Source organism: Chiloscyllium punctatum, chromosome 42 (assembly GCF_047496795.1).
Source record: "Chiloscyllium punctatum isolate Juve2018m chromosome 42, sChiPun1.3, whole genome shotgun sequence".
Classification (NCBI taxonomy): Eukaryota; Metazoa; Chordata; class Chondrichthyes; order Orectolobiformes; family Hemiscylliidae; genus Chiloscyllium; species Chiloscyllium punctatum.
In genome coordinates this window covers 32,505,543-32,529,070 of record NC_092780.1, presented here as the reverse complement: position 1 = coordinate 32,529,070, position 23,528 = coordinate 32,505,543, and the positions used below count along the sequence as shown (strand labels likewise).

General features: G+C 42.5%; 1 long non-coding RNA gene across 1 annotated transcript in view; it reads right to left on the bottom strand.

Moving 5' to 3' along the window:
• The window catches only part of LOC140465879 (uncharacterized), a 230,218-nt gene that overhangs the window by 194,608 nt on the left and 12,082 nt on the right, over positions 1–23,528 (bottom strand). The gene's annotated exons all lie outside the window — the stretch shown is intronic.

Genomic DNA, 23,528 nt, shown 5'->3' with positions numbered 1-23,528 from the left:
GTAGAACTCTTGACTCTGCAACATTCAAATTGGGAGAGTTGCCCCCAGCTTAGTCAGATAACAACCTGGTATAGGTAAAGTAGCCATAGTACCAGAGGGCCATTGAGCTGTCTCTCATTAAAGAATGATGGTGTTTTAACCTAAAGGTCAGCACATCTCAGGCAAGGGTCAAGGTCGAGAACGAGAATCCTTCCTGCTAATCTCATCAGGGACAGGAATCAAACTCACACTGTTAGCATCATTCTGTGTCACAAGCCAGCTGGCCAACCAACTGAGCTAACCAACCTCCCAACAGTTAGGGCTCATCTGGGATATTTCACAGGCAAGCATCCTAGACTGCAGGTCCTAAAGCAAGAATCATACCACTTGACCAGTGAGCCCTAAATTCACAGAATCATATCTTAAAAACATCGCAGATACCACCATCACCATCCTTAGATAAGTCCTGTTCCATCAGGAGCCAGACCCATAAGATACAGCAGCATAGTAACACACAGTAAGCCAGAAAGGAGTTGACCGGGGAGTACTCAATGCTGACTGAGGATTCCATGAAATTAAACATGAGCAAAATTAAAAATCACACAATACCAGGTTATAGTCCAACAAATTTATTTGGAAGCACAAGCATACTCCACAACCACCTCATGAAGGAGCAGCACTCCAAAAGCTAGTGCTTTCAATTAAACCTGTTGGACTACAACCTGGTGCTGTGTGATTTTTAACTTTGTACACCCCAGTCCGACACCGGCATCTCCAAATCATGACTAAACCTGAGCAAGGAAGCCTCCCACCCTGTCACCCCCTGTTGAACATCCATGTTGAACAATATGTGTGGGGGAAGCCCCAAGAGTAGATGGGCACAGAACATACTGTGGCTGAGAGATTCCCATGTTCATCACCAAGCCCAACATGGTAGCACCACTATTGACCGAATGAGTCAAGTCCCAAAGGATGTAGCTCCCAGACTGGCTCTGTGGCATCCATAAGGAAAAGGGCTAATTCAGTGGTTAATGATCTGATAATGATATTCTAAAATACGACTGCAAGTGACTGATAGCTGGGTTGCTTCTGCAATAGAAAGTGATAATAGTTATAATGTGCGTTGCCAGTGCACATCATCAGCACTGCCAGATTACATGGAGCTGGGACTTGAGAGAGGAGTGTTTGAATGAAGTTCTCTAACAGTTTGCCTTGTAAAGAGTGTAAATAATAATAAATATTTATTAGTTTGTAACGGTATGGTTTCCAGCCTTCTTCTCTCAAAGACATTCACGGCAGCACGGTGGCAGTGGTGAACAAACTACTCTTTGAAAGTTCCCCATCAAGCTGAGAAAGGCAGGGAGGACAGAATGCAATCGTTTCAACAGAGGACACTCGCAAAGTACCTGAGCAGCAGACAGAGTGACACATTATTGATGGAGTCTCATTATTAGAGTGTACAACATTAGAATGGGAATGGAAATGGACTATCACTATTAAACTTTCATTATTTAACTCTATACATGTGAGTCTCATTGACTAAAATTTGTTTTAAAAAAGACACCAGCGCTAAAAATGTGTTGCTGGAAAAGCGCAGCAGGTCAGGCAGCATCCAAGGAGCAGGAGAATCCACGTTTCGGGCATGAGCCCTTCGTCAGGAATGAGGAAAGTGTGCCAAGCAGGCTAAGGTAAAAGGTAGGGAGGAGGGACTTGGGGGAGGGGCGTTGGAAATGCGATAGGTGGAAGGAGGTTAAGGTGAGGGTGATAAGGTGAGGGTGATAGGCCGGAGTGAGGGTGGGGGCAGAGAGGTCAGGAAGAAGATTGCAGGTTAGGAGTGTGGTGCTGAGTTCGAGGGTTGGGACTGAGACAAGGTGGGGGAGGGGAAATGAGGAAACTGGAGAAATCTATATTCCCAATTCCTTCGTCTCCACCGCATCTGCTCCCAGGAGGACCAGTTCCAAAACCGAACAACACAGATGCCCTCCTTCTTCAAAGACCGCAATTTCCCCCCAGATGTGGTCGACAATGCTCTCCATCACATCTCCTCCACTTCCCGCTCCTCTGCCCTTGAGCCCCGCCCCTCCAATCGCCACCAGGACAGAACCCTAATGGTCCTCACCTACCACCCCACCAACCTCCATATACATCCTATCATCCGTCGTCATTTCCGCCACCTCCAAACAGACCCCACCACGAGGGATATATTTCCCTCCCCTCCCCTATCAGCGTTCCAAAAAGACCACTCCCTTCGTGACTCCCTCGTCAGGTCCACAACTCCCACCAACCCAACCTCCACTCCCAGCACCTTCCCCTGCAACCGCAAGAAATGCAAAACTTGCGCCCACACGTTCCCCCTTACTTACCTCCAAGGCCCCAAGGGATCTTTCCATATCCACCACAAATTCACCTGCACCTCCACACACATCATTTACTGCATCTGCTGCACCCGATGTGGCCTCCTCTATATTGGGGAGACAGGCCGACTACTTGCGGAACGTTTCAGAGAACACCTCTGGGACACCCGGACCAACCAACCCAACCACCCCATGGCTCAACACTTCAACTCCCCCTCCCACTTCACCAAGGACATGCAGGTCCTTGGACTCCTCCATCGCCAGACCATAGCAACACGACAGCTGGAGGAAGAGCGCCTCATCTTCTGCCTAGGAACCCTCCAACCACAAGGGATGAACTCAAATTTCTACAGTTTCCTAATTTCCCCTCCCCCCACCTTGTCTCAGTCCCAACCCTCGAACTCAGCACCACACTCCTAACCTGCAATCTTCTTCCTGACCTCTCTGCCCCCACTCCCACTCCGGCCTATCACCTTCACCTTATCACCCTCACCTTAACCTCCCTCCACCTATCGCATTTCCAACACCCCTCCCCCAAGTCCCTCCTCCCTACCTTTTATCTTAGCCTGCTTGGCCCACTTCCTTCATTCCTGAAGAAGGGCTCACGCTTGAAATGTCGATTCTCCTGTTCCTTGGATGCTGCCTGACCTACTGCGCTTTTCTAGCAACACATTTTCAGCTCTGATCTCCATCATCTGCAGTCCTCACTTTCTCCTTTAAAAATACACCACTGACCTAAAATAGTTGCTGTGATCAGCTGACTTCCCAGACAACCTACAAGGAATATACCAAACTACCTGCCTCAAAATTATCATTTTTATCAAGAGGCACTGAAGTTTAGTGAGGTGCCATCTCTTGTTTTGCTCACGCTTACATGATCAATTTACTTCTGGATGAATGGAAAGCCACCTCCAGGTGTCCAGCTTGGAACAAAACACAGATACAGACACCAGAATCCACAAAGCAATTGTGATACTAATAGCAGTCTTTGAATAACAAAGGAGAAAGATAGTAACATGGACTGATAACAGCAAGGTGACTGAAAGCTCCTCTTTTCCTGAATCTCCCAATCTCAGAAAATAGCACTGATGAAAAAACAACTTGGAAAAGCCAAAGCTCACTGAGAAATCATGGTTAATTGCAAAGGTTAGTACTCTTGGGAAAGAGGAGAACAGCAAAATAGTTGAAATTCAGGTTTCATTCTTACAACTCAAGGACACTAAAACATTAATGGAAATTGCCTGGATCTTCCTGCCTTTGTGTGTGTGTGTGTTGGGGAAAGAAAACATTGTCCTATCATTCAAGGCAACCTTAGAATTGGCTCCATCGGTTTCATTTAGTTAACAACGTTTTAATTCAGTCAGAATAACTGTGTGCTATGAAGGTGTTGCAACTGAGAGAGACAGGTTTAAAAACAGAAGAGTTGATTACCCCGCTCATAACAACTGAAACTTGGAGAAGTCCTTACATCTCTCCAAGCCCCGGACCACACAGAATGGTTTGACCTGGCCTCACATTGAGTCAACTAGGACACTTTTGGAATGTTGCAGTTCTGGTCTTCTTCATATTGGAAGGATTTTGTGAAATTTGAAAGGATTCAGAAATGATTTACAAGGATGTTGCCAGAGTTGGAGGATTTGAGCTATAGGGAGAGGTTGAATAGGCTGTGGCTGTTTTCTCTGGAGCATCGGAGGCTGGGGGATGACCTTAAAGAGGTTTATTAAATCATGAGGGGCATGGATAGGATAAATGGACAAAGTCTTTTCCCTGGGGTTGGGGAGTCCAGAACTAGAGGACATAGGTTCAGGGTTAGAGGCGAAAGATATAAAAGAGACCTAAGGGGCAACGTTTTCATACAGTGAGTGGTACGTGTATGGAATGAGCTGCAGGAGGACGTGGTGGAGGCTGGTATAATTGCAACATTTAAAAGGCATCTGGATGGGTACATGAATGGGAAGGGTTTGGAGGGATATGGGTTGGGTGCTGGCAGGTGGGACTAGATTGACTTGGGATATCTAGTCAGCATGGACGAGTTGGACCGAAGTTTCCATGCTGTACATCTCTATGACTCTATGACTGCTATTACTGCTTCAAGCATGACTGCACCATCGTCAAACCCATGGAGAAACCACATAGGGATCAGGGTCAGAGCGCTGCTATATACAATTAGCAGTAATGTGAAAGAAAATTCAATCTGGATCACTCAGAAGACCCTAAAATAAAACCATGAACTGCAGATGCTGGAGATTGGAACCTAAAACAGAAATTGCTAGAGAAACTCAGCAGGTCTGGCAGCATCAGTGGAGAGAAAACAGAGTTAACATTTTGAATTGGTGAAGAGTCACTGGACTCATTCCATTAACTCTATTTCTCTCTCAGGAAACTGTCAAGATATTGGGTGCACAGACATCCTTGTGCCTTTGAAATGCTACATTATACAGACCAGCAGAGCCATCCAAAATTCTACAGAAAGTATTCAGTATTTTCACAATGATTGTCCTCAGCTGCCAGTCCACAGAGGGTATGACAAAGCATGCAGAGTACCTGTCAATGAGCAATTTGGGAAGAGCCAAGATGCTGTTTTGGTCATTGTTAGACATTTCCAGTGTCTGAGGAAATGGTCACATTGCTGCTACCCATCCAGCCACCGGTCCACTCTTGCCTTTGGTGGAGATATTTTCAAATGGCCTATTATGACAGAAAGCTTTCAAGTTGAACTTTTATAAATATATTTCTCCTCACAGCAGCTTCTAAAATATTAGAAAATCCTCCTGAGTTTCAAACCTTTTTAAACTGATGTCACAGAATATAACGGGTGTACTTGCACCACCAAAATAATTACTAGAAGACTTTTAAATTGAATACAAGAGTAAGAGGTTGCAATTTTTCTGATACTTCATCCTATCTGAAACCTGGGTTCCTCTAACTGACTAATACCTGAGTCCATTGTCCAAGGGAAATGCAAGGCCAGATGACTTCCCTTCTTCATGATGGAAGGTAAATTACTCAAGTCCTTTATGTTTTCTACAATCAGGAATTCTCCCGACTGAACTATAGAGCTTGTACTGACTTATACCTGCTCTGTAAGACAGGTGAAATGGTCAATCGAGATAGACCTGACAGATTCAAGAGGAAATTCCCTACATTATTCTCTAGACTGAGGAAAGTAGAAGCAGCACATCACATCACCTTGAAACTGCTGAACCTTTTGAATATTTACCCACAGGAAGGTTCCACCCTCTCTTGTGAAGTGTTCAGATGGACATCATACCACACCAGGGAGTGATATCACTTGAGCTCCAGCCCACTCCAGCACGGTGCTTATAATTAAACCTGATGGTTTTTCGTGTATTTGTGTGACCTACAAAATTAAATATGGCGGTATAAAGAGGAATCCACCTTGTGGCATCTGTCAATGAAAGTTTGGGAAAGCATGTAGAAATATCAATCTTCTCAAAATTAGGTGCAAACAGTAACTTGTAACAGTTTCTACATGATGAAGTGTCCAAAGTTTTAATTAACATCATCATTTCCTTTAGATGTTTGGTAGCTTTTTTTGTCTTCTGTTTGGAATTGCCCAAGTGTATGTTTTCTTATAATGTGCATTGCAAGCAGTGCAGGAGTTGAACATGTATATGTTGTTCACAAGGAACTTATCCTCACTGAGCCTACAAGCTTGGCTTGGTCTCACCATCGTTGCAGGAGCAAAGGAGTGCAACTAGAATCAAGAGAACTATTGGTTCAGAACTAAACCATTGTTGACCAATGCTGGGCTTTCACCTGCCTGGGCTTGAAAAAAATTGCCAGCACAAAATAAGTCACAGACTTTAAGAACTGGTGGAAATGATCAACTTCTGCCTTTGAAAATATACATTGCATTTAGATTTAGCATAACTATCTGAAATTCATGGTCATTCTCTGTATACTAAGACATAATGGAGTTTAAAATATGAAGTGTGTGATCTGACAGTAATGAGGAGAAGACATAATAATCTGAACCGTTCAGTTCCTGCTTGTCTTGGAAGGATGCACTGCATACTGAGGACCATCATTTGTTGACACTGAATAATGCAATTATTGGGTTGCTAATAGTTGCTTTACAGCATCATTGACTTGTTACACAAAAGGTGGGTCATTCACCAGCAAATAACCATATTCTTTTGCATGGAAAGGATTAGTTGCAATTCAAAAGGAACCTGTGTTCTCACAATTATTCTTTTTTTCAAAACACGATTAGTTGATTGATGCCCTTTTTAACTGTGGGCCAATGTATACCAATTTCTTGATTTTGCTGTACCCATGTATGTTGGATATTAATATTGTCCAGCATATCTTGATGTAGAACTTGCAGAAATACAACTTGTTTATCCTTGAGCATTCCATTCTTGGAAATTCTTAATTCATCTCTGAATGTCCAGGAAGCAGTTATTAGTTTAGGATTCTGCTAAATGTGTTAGGATCATTCAGTAATGATGATCTTCTTGAGCTGCTGCAACTGGTGTCATCTAGAGGAGCTTGTTGAATCTGCTTTGCTTGGCTCTGACCAAGTTGAGGTTGATGATGAGATCTGAGATCTTCAGTGGTGTAACTGATGGATTTGTCACCTCATGGATTATAATAAAATGTGAATCTGTGCATGTTAGTTGACCCATGCTAGAAGATCCATCTGTTCAACAATGTAGAAGGTTCAGATTTTTACCCATACTGCTACTTAAGGTGGACAACACAAATCATGGGATGTTGGTCTCATCAAAGGCAGCTAAAGTTAGCTAATCTTGTGTGGAGTGTACCACACTTTTCCAGTTTCCTGAGTACATCTCATAAAGGGATAATGTTTTCACTGGCACTATGGAAATCTTGGCGTATAGTGCATGCTGCCCATTCCTTCACTTGGATGGAAGTAAAAGCTTCGGATTTTCTGATGGTGCCCCCAAGGTGTCAAGTTGACCACAATCATTGTCTGACTAGGGTCTAAAGACTGTGCCTTCGCAGTTACCTCTTGCACTTTGGTACCTTGCTTGTATGACAGGACCTAACTTTGGAAACTGCTTTGACATTGTTTCTTGGTTGGCCCTTCTTCACATCATAGTGGTGCATTGAGTAGTACTTAGGGTGTAGGTTTGCTCGCTGAGCTGTAGGTTTGGTATCCAGACGTTTCATTACCTGGCTAGGTAACATCATCAGTGGCAACCTCCAAGTGAAGCAAAGCTGTTGTCTCCTGCTTTCTATTTATGTGTTTGTCCTGAATGGGGTTCCTGGGGTTTGTGGTGATGTCATTTCCTGTTCATTTTCTGAGGGGTTGATAGATGGTATCTAGATCTATGTGTTTGTTTATGGCGTTGTGGTTGGAGTGCCAGGCCTCTAGGAATTCTCTGGCATGTCTTTGCTTAGCCTGTCCCAGGATAGATGTGTTGTCCCAGTCGAATTGGTGGTTTTTTTCATCCGTGTATAGGGCCATGAGGGAGAGGGGGTCGTGCCTTTTTGTGGCTAGCTGTTGTTCATGTATTCTGGTGGCTAACTTTCTTCCTGTTTGTCCTACGTAGTGTTTGTGGCAGTCCTTGCATGGAATTTTGTAGATGACGTTGGTTTTGTCCATGGGTTGTACTGGGTCTTTTAAGTTTGTTAGTTTTTTGTTTGAGAGTTTTGGTGGGTTTGTGTGCTACTAGGATTCCGAGTCTGGCTGCCATTTCTGAAACTTCTTTGATGTATGGTAAGGTGGTTAGGGTTTCTGGTTGTGTTTGGTCTGCTTGTCGATGGTTTGTTCTTGAGGAATCTGAGTAGTACTTCAAGTTCCTCTGGGTCATTGGGTCTCATATACACTTTAGCTGATATCCTCTTCTAAAACATAACTCATATATCTCATGAAATTCTGAACACTATCTTGGTGGATAAGACAAGCCAGCACTTGTACAAGATTTGAGTGTTCCACTGAACCTGTTGACGCTTCCAGTAGATGATCTAGAGTCAAGTACTTGTCGATGCTACTAACGTGCTGCAATTGCTCACAATCTGTGTCTGCCTTCTAGCAGAGCTTCAGTGATGGGTTCCTTGTCTTTGTCCAGAACATTAAAAGGAATTAAGGATATAGAGGCAATGCCCAATTCCATAAAGTTGGCTTTGGCAGAATCTCATTACATGTCTTTGAGTTGACATTTGCCTATGAATTAGCTGAGCACTTCACCAGGCTGTTGTCAGTGTCAAATGAACATAAACTTGTGTATTTGGATTTAATTTGAACTTTAAGTTGCTTTTCCAAAATCTATTAGATGTTTTCAGGATCTTTGTGGCTATTGTTAGGAATACCAGAGAGTTCTATTCTGTTTAACTCTTCTGTAAGCAAGGCAAGGAGATGCTTGATTACCTCTCATTCCTTTTCTGTTTTTTGTTCATCAAGGAAATAAAGTTTAATTCTTTTTTTGAATAACTGAAACTTTTCCAGCAACATATTTTCAGCTCTGGCCTCTGCACTGTCTTGTCACTCAATCTGGACACATCACCACAACATCCCACCTGCGGTCCCACAATGATCCCCCATACCCTGCTGTGCCAGCTCATTCACCTCATTGGTATGCTTTCTTTAATTGGTCAGAGTATTGAGTACAGGAGTTGGGAGGTCATGTTGCGGCTGTACAGGAAATTGGTTAGACCACTATTGGAATATTGCATGCAATTCTGGTATCCTTCCTATTGGAAAGATGTTGTGAAACTTGAAAGTGTTCAGAAAAGATTTACAAGGATGTTGCCAGGGTTGGAGGATTTGAGCTATAGGGAGAGGCTGAACAGGCTGGGGCTGTTTTCTCTGGAGCGTCGGAGGCTGAGGGGTGACCTTCTGGAGGTTTATAAAATCACGAGGGACATGGATAGGGTAAATAGACAAAGTCTTTTTCACTGGGATCAGGGAGTCCAGAACTAGAGGCTGTAGTTTTAGGGTGAAAGGGGAAAGATATAAAAGAGTTCTAAGCTGCATCATTTTCACGCAGAGGGTGGTACGTGTATGGAATGAACTGCCAGAGGAAGTGGTGGAGGCTGGTACAATTGCAACATTTAAAAGGCATCTGGATGGGTATCTGAATAGGAAGGATTTGGAGGGATATGGGCCCGGTGCTGGCAGGTGAGACTAGATTAGGTTGGGATATCTGGTCAGCATGCACGAGTTAGACCGAAGGGTCTGTTTCTGTGTTTACAACTCCATGACTCTCAACATAAGAAGGTGTTACATTGCAGATATGCTGGACAGCTTCACATGGCTTTCTGACCTCCATTTCCATCCAGAGGGTAGCCCTTGTCTAGTCAGATCACGTTCCATGACCAGGGTTCCTGTTTCCCTGTGCACAAACTGTCCTGGCAGCAGCACTACAAATACAAGGTGCTGCTGTGCTGTAAAGTGCAGCATTGAAATGAAGATTTGCTTTGTAAGTAGGTCAGAGATGTGCCGTGATAATACAGGTCCGATGCCAAATTCCATGGATTGATGGGGCTGATTGTTGCTGGCCATGGGCCCTGAGATATTGATGATGATACCCAAGATAGAAGCCCAGAGGAGCGGGCAGTGATCTGGAGTTGCCAGGTACCTACTCAGACTATCATGTCAGGAATTGTTGCCACTGAGTCCCTGTCCTGACAGATGGGAGCGCGAGTGGGAAAATACATAGCAATGAGGTGAGATTAGGTACTAATGAAGTGCTAAGGCATGCAAATACACCTCTCGCTCATCACAAGAGGGATTCACATTCTGCCATTCAACACATGGTTACAGAATTAAACCTTCTCAATGTCAAGGAACTAATTTTTTCCAATCTCAGCATATTTTCCCACTGACTCAGCAATGCCCCCATCACTCAAGGGCTGGGAAGAATCTGCTCCATATTTCTATCATGTGATGTTTTTCAGACTGAATTCTCCTTGCTATTGCATGGCCAGCGTGCCTCCCACAGACAATAGCACTGACTGGTTGGTTGTAATTTGTGGGAGCTTACTGTTTGGAAGTGATCCACCCCATTTCCTACATCACACCAATGACCATATGTAAATATGATTGCATTCTAAGGACATGAATGATGCAATAGGAATTCAACTTGTTTCTAGTCTTGATTTTTCTTTGTTTCATTAAAACTTCAAAGAATTTTGAATGGACTATGTCATAGTGAATGCCTCCCAACCAGTAATGGTTCTGATGGCATCATAGATAAAAAGTGGCAGAAAAGCTAGCTTCCGGGCAAACTATTCACTGTTTAACCTCTGGGCTACTGATGTCAATGTGTTGAGGCTGTTTAACCTCAATACATTGACATCAGTATTGAGCATAAAAGCCACCCCAAACTGCTCGGAATGCAAGTTTGCTTTCAGGACTGGTCTGCAATGCTGAATCTGATAACAACATCTAGCATAAAAACCCAAAAATGTAACAGATGTGACTGCTTATACGTATCCAGCCCATCCTCTATAACTGGGGAGATGTGATGCAGACTCAGCAATTGAACACAATATCTTTTATGTTCAATAGGAAGTGCTTGAAAGGCATTATTATATTTTAATGAATCGTTTGTGCACTCAGAGAATAGTTCTTGTAAAACGGATGTATATATTGTGTGCAGATTGTATGCCATTTGTACATTAGGTACTATTTGAATTTAAAGCATGGCCTTTGAAGAAATGATATCATTTAAAGCATTTATTGGACAACTGTACTAAGATATTAAAGAAATGAACAACAGTCTCTCCAACATTAGCATTATGTCTTTCACTCTCAGACCCAGATTTCATTACTGCGTTGGTTATATAAAAATATCTGGATGAAACATTGCAGATGTTACAAAAAATATTTAGGCCGCATCAAAACAGGTAGATTGTAATTTTGTTCCCTATTGCTAGGTTTGATTTTATTCATTCATGTAGCTGCCATGGCTGGGCTAGCATTTATTATCCATCCCTAATTGCCCTGAAGGGAGTGGTACGAGCTGCTTTCTTGACTACTTCAGTCCTTGGGGTGTACAGACCACTCACAGTGTTATTAGGCAGGGATTTCCAGGGCTTTTGAGAGCACCGCTCCCTCTCTATTGTGGGTAAAACCCTGGTCAACAGGTGCAAGGCATTCTCTCTGTTATCGTACACAGCACAGGTCTGGCCCATTCCCTGAAACTGTGCCTTTGCAAAGGAAGTCTGGAGAAAGATGCAATGGTTTTTCTCGAAGTTTATCCCAAGCTGCTCCAGGATTCTGTGTTCTACAATCTTTTCCCTGAGACGCACATCAAGGTGAACATTGACTGTGCCTGGAAGACTATCAATTCAGTGAAAGCCAATGTTTGGTGTGCCCAAACTTTGTCGGTCTCCCACAGCAAGGAGTTGACCCTGACCAAGTGTTACAGACTGACACATTCCAACGTCCAGGTCTAAGTGCTGAGGAACGCTCTAAGGCAGTTTGGGGCAGCTGCCGCCAAGGCACAGTGGGGAAAGACTGAGGTCTTTCTACCGAATTTAAATCGAGGTCCGTTCAGTTATCGAACCCTCCCAGTGCCTCAGATATATGCAAACAGAATCTTATACAAGTAAGAAATGCCTTCAGTTTGTTTGCTGGATAGAGTCAAACTCTGATGCCTGTTTGTTTCTATGCTACTGTACAGAACTGAACTGCTTGAGTGACTATGTATGTATATAAAGATATTTTTGTGAATAAAGTATATTTTTGAAATAAAATAAAACAGCGAGCAATTATTTCTTTGTAAGCATTATTTGATAGCACAGAACATGATCCATTCCATCACTTTGCTGGTGATCAAGGCTAGACTGGCCAGGTCATATTATCCTGCTGTTTGTGTATTGAGTGGGGAGATACACATGGTGGGCCTTCCTGTTGTCAGATCTGATAATTTACATTGTTTGGCATATGGATGATGCTCAGGCAGAAAGCATGATATCTTTCTGTGGGAACCTGCTATGATTTTTCTAGTCACTTAAATTAATGGAACCTACAATCCTCTGACTCAAGTTTCAGTTTCTCACTGTCCTTCTTATTTCACGTCATCAACTGTGCCTCAATTCAAGGATAACTTTTACTCAGGACTGAGAGTTCCTGCTCTGGGCCTTCATTTGACCAAATAAGTCCTTGACTCACAGATGCGTGGACATGAGGCAGGGTGTCCCTTAAGGTTAGGATCCAGAGTTCAGGACTTATATCTTTTCCCTTCTGGCTCCACTACTGCTCTACTTCATCATTAAGGTGTTTGAACCCAAAATATGAGACAACTTGATGGACGTGTTGTTACCAATTTGAGTGATTTGTACCAATCCTACAGCATTCTGAATTCTCAGAACATCCCTCAATTCTAGCCTCTAGTGCATCCCTTGTGTTGACCTCTGTACAAACAATAGCTTACAGTTCTCTAGCTCCTATGATCTGGAATTCTCTCCCTAAATCTCCAAACCTGTCTACCCCTCTTGTCTCATTCAAAACACTCCTTGGTTACACTCTCCCTCTATGGCTCAATGTCAATTTTTGGAGTGTCTGTTGTGATTGTTGCTGTGGTCAGAAACATAGAAGCAGGGAAATATGTCTGTATGTCTTTTTCCTAACAGGAAGATGTTAGGCAAATGTTAGAATTATAGTCATGAAACCAGCGATAAACAAAACTGTGTTTATTTCCTTAAAGGTTAGTCACATAAAAGTTGGGACAGTTTTGTCAAATCGACATCAGTGAGTTGTACTCCAAAGAAGAGAATCTATGCAATTTAACAAGACCGGGCAGATCTGTAAACTGTAACATTAATTTAACAGTTCAAGTCAGTAGATTGTGGAGAATGGATGCAGAAGCAACAGTCAGTTGATTGGTTCTGAAGCCAGTCTCAAGAAAGAATCACTAACATCCTCTCCAAAATCAGTTCAAAAGATCAATCCCATTAACATTAGGGATGTTCAGACTCTGTAAGAGAAACAACACTCTAATACCAAATACCAACATTCAAATTGCAATTCTTCAATCTACCACATCCTGTGTCACTGGTCTCTTACCCAAAGCAATGAAGGTTTCTTGGGGACATTTTTCTGCTGCGTGGGATTTGCAGGACCATTTGGCCCAATGGGTTGATGTCAGAATGTGGGCTCCACATGAGCTTCCTCCCAGTCTAACTTATTAATTACAATCTATCAAGCTATAATGTATCATATAACATACAATTCAGTTCTTTTCTCCATTGTGAATCTAACTTCCCCTTAAATGTATTGATGCTATCGTATCAACCATGACAGAGATTTCTTCTGAACTCCTTCTTGAATTCATTAGTGACCATCTCCCATAAACAGAACCATCTGCTCCATATCCACTCTGTAAAACTCTTTCATAATTTAAATAACCTCTACCTGTTCAGTTTCGCCTTCCCACTTCAATTTCAACCTTTTTTTCTGTAGACTGTTTTATTTGCCGGCTGAATTTTAACTGATGGCTTCAACCAAAATCTCCAAATGTTCTTTCCCAGTGGAAAACAGTAGACATCTAAGATGGTCTTCTTTTCCCCTTTGGTCGCAGAAGCACTAAAACCTGTCAAACATATCCCTGGTAACATATCACAAAACACTCCTTAGGTCGCAAGAATTGAAAGTAGATGCACAAAGGGACAAGACTATGGAATGTTTCCTCTAAAGATTCCAGTGTTTATATTTTTTTAACCAGGTGAGGAATACAATGCAGAAAAACAAAATAGCAGTTTGACACAAATTAAAATCTTACTGCATCAATTTACTTACTGACGTTCTGGCTATTTTTATTTCCTGCAGTTATTTATAAAATCGAGTTTTTAAACTGAATCTTAAGTTCCTGAAAATGTTAGTTGTTGTTTGATTCAGCTCTGTGTTGTCTAAAGGAATTGATTAAAAAAATACCTCAACATTTCCAACAAATTCTTCAGGTCATGAAAACAGTTTTTTCACTCATTCTAGATGCTGCCAAACCTGCTGAGTATTTTCACCTTTTCTGCATTTATATCTGATTTTGCTGTCTAATATTTGTCAGTTACGTTCAGCAGGCAAGATAATGATCTAAGCAAGAGAGGCACAATATTATTTGAAGGAAGATATAATTGTTTTAGAAACAATTCAGAAAAGGTTTTCTGAATTAAAACCTGGGATGAAGTGCGTTTGTTTAATCATTCATGGGGTATGAGCATCACTGGCTTGGCCAGAATTTATTAGCCATTTTAAACGTAGCTTGAAATGGTGGTGTTGAGCCTCGTTCTTGAACTGCTGTGGTCAATAAGAAATACTAAACCATGAGGGCTGTGAGAGAGGGCAAAATAGTGGAACACAGTAGACCTCTACACAGTGGTATTTGGAAGATTGAGAGGTGATCTTTATGTCACTACCTTGATTGACATTTTTGAAGAAGTAACAAAGAAGTTTGAGGAAGGCAGAGCAGTGGATGTGATCTATAGAGACTTCAGTAAGCATTCGACAAGGTTCCTCATGAGAGACTGGTTAGCAAGGTTCAATCACATGGAATACAGGGAAAACTAGCCATTTGGATACAGAACTGGCTCGAAGATAGAAGACGGAGGGTGGTGGTGGAGGGTTGCTTTTCAGACTGAAGGCCTGTGATCAGTAGTGTGCCACAAAGATCGGGGCTGAGCCCACTGCTTTTCATCATTCATATAAATGATTTGGATGTGAGCTTAAGAGATATAGTTAGTTTGCAGATGACACCAAAATTGGAGGTGTAGTGAACAGCGAAGAAGGTTACCTCAGAGTGCAACGGGTTCTTGATCAGATGGGCCAAGGAGTAGCAGATGGAGTTCAATTTAGATAAATATGAGGTGCTGCATTTTGAAAAAAAAAATCAAGGCAGGACTTATACACTTAATGGTAAGGTCCTGGGGAGTGCTACTGAACAATGAAACCTTAGAATGCAGGTTCATTGTTCCTTGAAAGTGAAGTCTCAGGTAAATAGGATAGCGAAGAAGACATTTGGTATGCTTTTCTTTATTGATCCAAGCAATGACTATAGGAGTTGAGAGGCCAAGTTGCATTGGTTAGGCCACTTTTGGAATATTGTGTGCAATTCTGGTCTCCCTTCTATTGGAAAGATGTTGTGAAACTTGAAAGGATTCAGCAAAGATTTACAATGATGTTGCACTCCAGAACTAGAGGACATAGGTTTAGGGTGAGAGGGGAAAGATATAAAAGCGAACTAAGGGGCATGGACAAGTTGGACTGTTTCCATGCTGTACATCTCTATGACTCTATGTCTCTATAACATTGAGAGGAATAGGTGTATATCCATATGATCATTCAATCATATAATCCCTACAGTGTGGAAGGAGGCCATTCAGCCCTTTGATTCTGAAGAGCACCCTACTCAGAACCCCTATCCTCCCACCCTATCCCTGAAACCCTGCATATCCCATGGCTAATCCACCTCGACTTCTTGTGGCCAATTTAACATGGCCAATCCATCTAACCTGCACATCTTTGGACTGTGGGAGGGGGCCAGAGCACCAGAGAAAACCCACACAGACATGGGGGAAATGTACAAACTCCACATGGACAGTCACTCCAAGGTGAAATTGAATCCCTGGCACAGTGAAACAGCAATGTGAGGTGGCAATATTTCCTTTTCTGGGGGAAACTAAATCTAGGTGACCCAGATTAAGAATACAATGTCCCTCTTTTAAGACAGAAATGAAGATTTTTTTTTCCCCCAGAGGATTATTCGAATGTGGAATTCTCTTCACCAAACGATAGTGAAGACTAGGTCCTTAAATTTATTCAAGGCTGAGTTAAAGAAGTATTTGGTAAATAAGGGTGCCAGAGACTGAGGAAACCCAATGGAAGTATATAAAATGATGAGGCATAGAAGGGCTGTACAATCAGACTCTTTTCTTCCCAGAGACGAAATGTTAAATACCCATGGGCATAAGTTTAAGGTGCAAGGGGAAAGTTTAAGGGAGATGTGCAATGCAAGTTGTTTTATACAGATGGTAGTTGGTGCCTGGAAAGTGCTGCCAGGAAGATAATAGAAACAGATATGATAGAAAAGTTTAAGAGGCATTTAGACAGACACATGAGCAGACAGGGAATAAAGGAATATGGATCATATGCATACAAATGTGGTTAGTTTAGTATGGCTTCATGTTGGTCCAGGCATGGTGGGCCAAAAGGCCTGTTCCTGTGCTTTACTGTTCTATATAAAGTTACCAGGTACCACAACTAGATCAGCCACAATCTTACTGAATGGTGGAGCAGGTCTGAAGGAATAAACAAATTCTGTCCACTCCAAAGTCCTATGTCAATTTAAATATGTTTCTCTGCAGTAAATCAGGATATTGAATGTCTGCAGACAAAGGAACTAAAACTTGAACCAGAGTGCTGAACCTTCTGCTGGTAGAGGTAGTAAACTGGTAGACTGGAAAGGTATTTCATTTGACAAGATGGTAGTGTACCCTAACCCTTCCACTTTCCTGCCTCCATCAAGATTATGTTCTGAGTGGGACAATCTATGATCTTTAGGCCATCACCCTGGGAGTAACACAGCTATAAGCAGGTCTGTCGAATGGGTCAACCTGTGTGGTCAGCTTGTGAGCTGGGGCAGTGAACCCTCTCGCGATACACAAAGTGGCTAATTCATTTACAAAAGGCCTCTGAATCAACAGTTAAAAGTCACAGCTTATGACAACCACCAGAGGAAAGATGAACTGATTTTCTTCAGGTTTAAAATGGGTTTTGACTGCAGAGAACAGAGAGACTGCTCTTGTGCTGGTCAAGATCAAAACACTTCTCTCTCCATTTTGTTTCCAGCCCTAAACTTCTTCAGTTACCTGAGAACTAATTTGTTGGCAGGCAAAAGTCATTTGTCGTCAATAACTAATCACTAGTCCATAGACTAATCAACTTCTTGCTGCCACCCAAGGTGCATTTGTACACAACCTCTCAGCTCCAATTTATCTCCAACTCAAATTACAATCATTGCTTGTCCAAACAATGCTTGTTGTGAGTGTCAGCTAAGTTGCTTTTCAAACCAAACAACAGTCATGGAACCTCTTCAGTGTGGACCCAGGTCAAATGGCCCATTGGGTCCTCCCTGATCATTTGAAGACTAACCCACCCAGACCGGCTCCCTACCCTATAATGCTGCATTTCCCATGGCTAACCCACCAGCCTATACTTCTCTGGATGCTATGGGCAATTTAACATGGCCAATCCACCCAATCTGCACATCTTTGGACTGTGGCAGGAAACTAAAACATCTAGAGGAAACCCCGCAGACATGGAGAGAATGTGCAAACTCCAAACGGACAGTCACCCACTGTGAGGCAACAGTGCTAACCACTGAGCCACCATGCCACCCCAAATCCTTCAAACACTGGTTTTAAAATAGTTCTTCTCTATTTCAGCCGATAATTTTTAAAATCACCAGCAATAAAAAGACATGGTCTTTAGAATATTCAGACTAGAAATCATTGCAGTTATAGCACAGAATATTACACAAAGTTCATCCAACTACACTGTGTTCTTCCGTATTTGCTTGTGTTAATGTATGCACAGTGTAATTTCTTGTGAACGATCCTGGAAGAGTCTTTATTTTCCACCTCCATTCAGACAGGCTGTCAGGAACCAAAGACTCAGCCCCTAAACCTCTCAAAGTTTTGGATTTTTACAGATTTTGCAAAAACTAAATTGCAATCATTAGACATTTTACATAGCAGACATCCCATGATGCATGATATCATTTTATGCACACAAGTGCCTTTGCAGGCAATATATCTAACTGCTAAAACATGTTGCAAGCTCAAAGATTTAATTCCCTGAAAAGCAGTTGGTATGTACCCATGCTCAGTACTTCATGCAGATAAAGGCCTATCTCTGGAACAGTTAATCCTGTCCCAGTTCACTGCTACCTGTATATTTAAGCAACTACACTAAACTAGGGTGTGATGGATGGATGAGAGGGACTGTCTGCTTAACACCCAACTCATGACTCCAGTGCACAAACCAAACCTATGTGACCAGCAAGTGTATATTGAAATACATTCAAGTACAAACAACATTACAGAGCGGACTGCTGGGGTGCTCAAGCAACCAATTCTCTGCCTGCACCACTCTAGAATGGCCCTGCAAAAATTGTCAGAGCATATGTCCATCTTTTTCAGCACTTCTTAGTCTTCTTTGATTCAACACTAGTTTCATATATATATATGTGTGTGTGGGTGTGTATAGCTCTCTAAGTGTTAACTCTGTTGTCTCTCCACAGATGCAGCAAGGTTTGCTGAGTTTCTCCAGATTTCCAGTATCCGCAATATTTATTTTTTTCACAGGGGATTTTCCTGAGCTGATCTTTAAAATTTAAAATTGGAATACAAAAATCCAGTTAAATTATTGGTGAGTGGAGGGTAAGTGAAGCTAGCTCTCCGTATGTTTTAAGAATCTTTTGCCAGTAGGACTCGGTGTATGCAGCTAAGAAGCTACTGAAAACAGAGTTAATGCCGACCTCACTTTCTCTTCATCTAACTTACAAGCTTTTGGGTACTGTCCATTATTAATTTAACAATCTCTCCATGCACAGTGGACAGGGATTTTAAAGAACTCAACTCTACAGAAGTACCTCCAGAAGAACAAGTTGGAATCAGTCTGCAGAAGACCCCTGACTAAGTATAGCACCAGATTTAGCCTGAAACCAGCCATGTCACCAAAGTCCAGCCTTCGAATTCCTTTTCAACTTTACAGATTTAAATTTGACCAGTCTGTCCATCACAACTCTATAATCTGTAGCTGCATGTATGTGAACTTTGTGTATGTGAATGTGTGAAAGTATTTTATTTTATTTTTGTGAGGAAAAATGAGTCTGAGGAAGGGTCACTCGACCCGAAACATTAATTCTGATTTCTTTCCACAGGTGCTGTCAGACCTGCTGAGTTTCCCAACAATTTCTGTTTTTGTTACTTTTTTTTAACTCTGCTTATATCAGTCCAAGTATTACAAAACTGCCCTTTTGCTTTCTTACACTCAATAAACTTTTGATGGTTTTAAGATCACAGCATTGATGTAGTTAAGTACTCACTGAATTCACATTTCAGTTGAATGAAGACAAATGTCTTCCTTACTTTCAGAAACAGGAAAAACCATAATGGGGAACAAAGAGATGGAAGAACAATTACTTACATATTTTGGTTCAGTCTCCATAAAGGATAACACAAATGGTGTCCAAAGACGTTGAGGAACATATGGTTTAGTGAGAGAGAGGTACTGAAGGAAATCATTATTAGTGGGGAAATGGTGGAGGATTAATAGCTGATAAATCCCCAGGGCCCAATAATCTTCATCCCAGAATACTTAAGAAAGTGGCCCTAGAAATAGAGGATGCATTGATGATCCTCTTTCAAGATTCTATAGACTGGATCGGTTCCTACAGAATGGTGGTTAGCTAACGCAACCCTACTATTTAAAAAAGGAAATAGAGAGAAAACAAGGAACTGTAGATCAGCTAGCCTGATATCTGTAGCATGAGAAATGCAAGAAAATATTATAAAAGACTTAATAGCAAGCACTTGGAAATCAGTGATAGGATTGGACAGAGTCAACATGGACTTACAAAATCGTGGTTGACAAATTGGAATTTTTTGAAGATGTAGCTAGTAGAGTTGATAAGGGAGACACCAGTGAATGTGGCTTACTTGACTTTCAAAAGGCATTCCCACATAAGAGATTATTGTGTAAAATTACACCACATGGGACTGAAGATGGATGCCATGGACTGACTTGGATACAGAACTGGTTGGCAGACAGGGAACAATGAGTAGGAATAAATGGTCATTTTCTGAGTGGCAGACAATGACTAGGGGGGTACTACAGATATCAGTGCTGGGCCCCAGCTCCTCATAATATAGACTAATGATTTAGATGAGGGAACTTAAAATAAAATGCCCAAGTTTGCAGAAGACACAAAGCTAGGTGGGAGGAAGGAACTGTGAGTAAGATGTAGAGATAATTCAATATGATATGGACAAGTTGGTGAGTGGGCAAATGTATGGCAGATGTAGTATAAAATATATAACTGTGAGGTTATCGACTTTGGAAGGCAGATTATTGTCTGAATGGTGATATATTGGGAAAAGAGGAGGTGCAACAAGACCTGGGTGTCCTTGTATATTAGTCACGGAAAGTAAACATACAGATGCAGCAGGCAGTAAAGAAGGGAATGTATTTTGGTCTTCATAGTGAGAGGATTTAAGTACAGGATCAGGGGTGGATTGCTACAATTTTACAGGGTCTTTGTAAGACCACACATGGACTATTGTGTGCTGTTTTAGTCTCCTTCTCTGAGGAAGGCTGTGGAGGGAGTTCAACAAATGTTTACCAAACAGATTCCTGGGATGACAGGACTGACATGAGATTGGAGATTGGATCAGCTAGAACTGGCGTTTCAGATAATGAGGGTTATCTCACAGAAACCTATGAAATTCTAATATGACTTTAAAAAGGCAAATGAAGAAAGGATGTTCCCAATGACCCAAGAACCAGGGGATATCAATGACTAGGAAGAACATGAGGAGAAAGTGAGGACTGCAGATGCTGGAGATCAGAGTCAAGAGTGCGGTGCTGGAAAAGCACAGCCGGTCAGGCGGCATCCGAGGAGCAGGAGAATTGACATTTTTGGCATAAGCCCTTCATTAGGAATGAGGCTTGTGGCCAAGGGGGCTGAGAGATAAATGGGAGGGGGTCAGGGCTGGGGGGAAAGTAGCTAGGAAAGCGATAGGTAGATGAAGCTGAGGGTGAAAGTGATAGGTTGGAGAGGAGGGTGAAGCAGATAGGTGGGAAGGAAGATGGACAGGTAAAACTGTCCAAGAGGGTGGTGCTGAATTGGAAGGTTGGGACTGGGATATGGTGGGAGCAGAGAAAATGAAGAAACTGGTGAAATTCACATTGATCCCATGTGGTTGGATTTTTTCTGGATCCCAAGGCGGAAGTTGAGGTGTTCTTTCTCCAGGCGTAGGGTGTTTAAGGTTTGGCAATGGAGGAGGACCAGACCTGCCTGTCATTGGTGGAGTGGGAGGGGCAGTTAATGTGTTCAGCCATGGGGCAGTGGGGTTGGTTAGTGCAGGTGTCCCAGAGATGTTCTCTGAAATGATCAGCAATTTGGCGTCCTGTCTCCGCGATGCAGAGGCAACCACATTGGGTGCAACTGACAGGGTAGATGACATATGTGGAAGCAAAGTGAATTTCTAATAGATGTGGAAAGATCCTTTGGGGCCTTGGACAGAGGTGAGGGGGGGAGATGTGGATGCAGGTGTTGCAATTCTCGGGGTGCTGCGGGGTGGGGGCAGTGGGTTGGTGGGGGGCATGGAATTGACAAGGGAGTCATGGAGAAAATGGTCTCTCTGAAACACAGATAGGGATGGGGAAGGAAGAATATCCCTGGTGGCGGGGTCAGTTTGTAGTTGGTGGAAATGGCGGCTTATCCAAAGGTTGGTGGGGTGGAAGGTGATGACTAGGAGGTGTTTTTGGGTGCCAAGGCAGAAGATGAAGCATTCTTCCACCTAGGGACTCGGAAAATATCCAACCACATGGGACTAATGTGGATTTCACCAGTTTCCCCATTTCCCCTCACCCTACCTTAATCCAGTCTCAACCTTCCAATTCGGCACCGCTCTCTTGAATGGTCCTTCCAGTCCATCTTTCTTCCCACCTGCCTGCTTCACTCTCCTCTCCAATCTATCACTTTCACCCCTATCTTCAGCTACCTATCGCTTTCCTAGCTACCTTCCCCCCAACCCCACCCAACTCCCATTTATCTCTCAGCCCCCATGACGCACAAGCCTCATGCCTGATGAAGGGCTTATGCCCAAAACATCGACTCGCCTGCTCCTTGGACGCTGCCTGACTGGCTGTGCTTTTCCAACACCACACCCATCAACCCCGGGGGAACATCAACCAACATTTCATCTACTAATTGTATATTGCTTTACCAACCTTCTTCAAGGGATTGTCCAACTCCCATTGCACAGATATCCAAAAGTCAGTGAAACTCTGGGTAAAGGTAAGCCACCTAACTCTGAAATTAGCTTTGTGATCAGAAAAATTGTACAAAAGGCCCCCTCTCTGATCTATCCCTTTCAAATGTGAGAAGGCTGCATTGACACAAACTAGCCATGCTCTCCAATATTTTAAATAATGGGTGTAGGTTTGCTCGCTGAGCAAAGATATAAATAGAAAGCAGGAGACAACAGCTTCGCTTCACTTGGAGGTCGCCACTGATGATGTTACCTAGCCAGGTAATGAAACGTCTGGATATCAAACCTACAGCTCAGCGAGCAAACCTACACCCTAGACCTCAACCTGAGCTACAAACCTTCACAAACCTTGCAAAAATTTTAAATAATAAATCCTGGCTTTTCTAGAATGATAAATTTCTCTGGAAATATCATTATTAACACAAATTTCACATGTTTGTCTCACATTTCTTTTAGCAAAGACAATAATCGACTTATCCTGTACCTAAGGACATTGGTTAGACCACTGTTGGAATATTCTGGACTCCTTCCAATCGGAAAGACTTTGTGAAACTTGAGGGTTCAGAAAAGATTTATAAGGATGTTGCCTGGGTTGGAGGATTTGAGCTATAGGGAGAGGCTGAACAGGCTAGGCCTGTTTTCCCTGGAGCGTCGGAGGCTGAGGGGTGACCTTATAGAGGTTTATAAAATCATGAGGGGCATGGATAGGATAAATAGACAAAGCCTTTTCCCTAGGGTGGGGGAGTCCAGAACTAGAGGGCATAGGTTTAGAGTGAGAGGGGAAAGATATAAAAGAGACCTAAGGGGCAACTTTTTCACACAGAGGGTGGTACGTGTATGGAATGAGCTGCCAGAAGAAGTGGAGGAGGCTGGTACAATTGCAACATTGAAAAGGCATCTGGATGGGTATATGAATAGGAAGGGTTTAGAGAGTTATGGGCCAGGCGCTGGGAGATGGGACCAGATTGGGTTGGGATAGCTAGTCAGCATGGATGAGTTGGACCGAAGGGTCTGTTTCCATGCTGTACATCTCTATGATTCTATGACTGTATAATTTCAGGTTTTAAATGTTTTAAAGATCTGTGTGTTGATAGGAAATTTACACCACAATTCAGTTTATTTGAAATACTGTGTATTCATTTTGTTAGGGACATGTCCAGAATTAATGGAAAGACTGAATGTATGTTTTTATTAGCATGTCAAAGA